The sequence below is a fragment of the Dipodomys spectabilis genome, unplaced genomic scaffold (assembly GCF_019054845.1).
Source record: "Dipodomys spectabilis isolate Male_0828 unplaced genomic scaffold, ASM1905484v1 ptg000441l, whole genome shotgun sequence".
NCBI classification, from domain to species: domain Eukaryota; kingdom Metazoa; phylum Chordata; class Mammalia; order Rodentia; family Heteromyidae; genus Dipodomys; species Dipodomys spectabilis.
Window position 1 is genome coordinate 293,305 of NW_024871118.1, and position 3,032 is coordinate 296,336.

Sequence of the window (3,032 nt, forward strand, 5' to 3'; positions counted from 1 at the left end):
CCCACTTTGGGGCATTTACCCAAATGTTTACAAACAAGACCACACTATAGCTACCAGCACACCTATGTTAATTGCAGAATTATTTACCATAGCTAAGATATGGAACCAACCCAGATGCCCTTCAGTAGATGAATGGATCAAGAAAATGTGGTATATATACAGGATGGAATTCAATGCCTCCATCAGGAAGAATGACATTGACCCATTTGTTAGGAAATGGAAAGGCTTGGAAAAAATTATATTAAGTGAAGTAAGCCAAGCCCAAAGAAACATAGGTCCCATGGTTTCTATTATTTGCAATATCTAGTATATGTATGAGTCAAGCAGAAAAGGTCAGATAATGTGATGTTAGGAAAATGAACCCTTAGATATGTATTTAGATGTTTTTTTTTCTTTCATGCATTTGTTTCTAACGCACTTATAAGATTATCTCTTTGTTGCTTTCTATGTCCCTCCTCCACATTATAACCCCTGCTTTCACTATATTTGATATCAGTATAATTTGTAAAGGAGAAGGGAAAAAACAAGTCGTTTAAGGATAGTGGTGGACCCGTTGCAACAATGAGAAGTACAAGTTGTCATGTTGAAAACGAACTTTACAACTTTGGTGGGGAGGAGGGTTGGGTGGGGTCGGGGGAGGCATGTGAAGGGTAAACAAAGGAGGAGGCTGCAATGCTTGATAAGAAATGTACTCATTATCTTGCCCATGTAATTGTTACCCCTCTGTACATTATGTTCACAATAAAAATAAAAATAATAAAAATCATTACCAATTTAAGGCCTAATAATGAAGAGAAATATATGGACTTCTCTTGCAACTATGAAAATAATTGGTGATAAAATGGCAGTAGTGTAAGTTCCTGCCTGGTTGGAAGGTAGACAGGTCAAGACATTAGGTAATCATGCATGTGAACAATTTTTCACCTTCTTGGCTTTAGCTACTTTTGACATGGTAGGTATCATAAACAATCATATTTTGATAAAATGCCTTCTAGTATGAACAGTTCTGGCTAAACTGTTCATCTCTCTATGATCCCTGTAACTAAGATTAGTTTTGTTCCAGTAATACAATCTATGCTGTCAGAGTAAGATATTCTGGTTGGTCTGTTATTTCATGGAAGAAGGGTAAAGGGTCAGGTAGACATTTGTGCCAATAAGACCTCATTTGGGAAAATTTCAGCTCCATATATTTAGAAGTAGCTCTTAAACAAGGCTTACTTTGAATCCATTGGCTTCACAGAGCTAACACAGTTGGATAAATAAGTACTTGAAAAAGCCGTCTCCTTTGGACTTAGCTATAAATACTTGAAAGTATGATCAGATTCTAAATGAAAAAGACTTAAAATAGTCATTGACAAAAAGATTGCAAATGTGAGCAATCAACTGAACAACATATTTTTTTCAACTATTCACAGAATTTTAGGGAAATAAGATTAATAGCATTTTTAGGAACAATAAGGTTCCCTTGTTACAAATAGGCACCTAAGCATATAAGCCTGTATAAATATTTCATCATTAACTACTTAAATTTACAGGATACTACATTCTTCAGCAGCTTGTATACCAAAATTACAACAATACAGAGATTAACATGGCACTTGTACAACGATGATATGAAAATTTGTGAAGTATTCAAAATTTTTCATTCTTCAGATGCAAGAAATGAAAAACAGCTATTAAAAAGTTGGTTGGTTACAAAATTACAAGTGTAACAATACACGTAATTCATATAATTAAAAGTTACTTTGACATCAATGTATTAAATTTTCACCTTAGAAAGGCCTTTACATAGCATAACCTTTACACAACTTTTGAAATTAGACAACATTGTCGTTTTATCCCAAAGAAATATAATACTATAATATCAAAGGCAGTTTCTTCCAAGTGGAACTTCAGACCTGGTTTGACATATTGGTGACAGTTCCAGTGTATTTTTGCTATCTCAATTTCCAGCAGCAAGATGCAAGGGGGTCAAGAAGCCTCTAGTTTGGGCATTGTTATCTGCATCATGAAGAAGAAAGAAGCCACTCTGGTATTATTACACGTATATGCACTGTGCAGGGGTGTCCAGCCATCTACAGTTATTGCATGTGCCCCTTGAGCCACCAACTCATGGACAATGTCTAAGTGTCCACTGTAGACTTCCCGATGAAGAGGGGTATACTCATAGTCATCCCTAGTATTCACATGAGTGGCCTTTTTGGAAAGTATTCTCTGCACTGTAGTAAGCTGGTTATTTTCAGCAGCCCAAAGAAGAAATTTGCTTGGATCCTTCTCCATTTTTTTTCTTGCAATTGTTACCATTCCTCACTTTTTCATCTTGTTCCTCATCTTCATCAGAATTTCCTAACCAAATACTTTGAGTGCTAGTGGAAATGAGGTGTCCATGTATTTCCCTAATAGTTCATGTTGGTTGAACTGGTCAGAAATATCTGGTGAATTTTCTGCGTATGTAATTTCACCATGATTTATTTTCTTTTTCCATTTTTACTATTCAAAATTATTCTAACTGGAGATTAGGGAATAAATACAGAGCAGAGGAAAGATGTTCCTCCATATTCAAAGGTACAGACTGAAAATGAGGACCAGTGGTGTCTTCATGTGGAACTTATACTAGGAATGAGAAAATGTGAAATAATGCCTCCTATATAAATGATTTGGGAAATGGCAGTGCAGAAAGTGAAATGATGCAACCCAAAATATAAAACAATATAAATAAGGATAATTATGGAGTAATCATATTATCTATGAGAGCCATGAAAGAGAGAGATGAGCTATCCACAAAATCCATGCCTCTGATCAATTTATAGAACAAGCAGAAATTTGTTTTAAAAAAGATGGAAATAGAATTTATGTATTTACTTGAAATTAGTAAATACCTTTTTAATAGCCTACATAAGAATCTAAATCCTTGGTAGTACTAGTAACAGATCTGACTGAAATCAGTTGAATCACACTTTTCCTGTACAATGAAGGAATAGGTACAGGCTAGGAAAGCAGCTAGAAAAGGCAGGCCGATTGTATCTGTGAGA

General features: G+C 35.1%; 1 pseudogene; it reads left to right on the forward strand.

Annotated features, from left to right (window-relative positions):
• The first annotated feature begins 1,543 nt into the window (after positions 1–1,543).
• Positions 1,544–1,643, forward strand: LOC122097941 (annotated as a pseudogene).
• Positions 1,644–3,032: the final 1,389 nt, after the last annotated feature.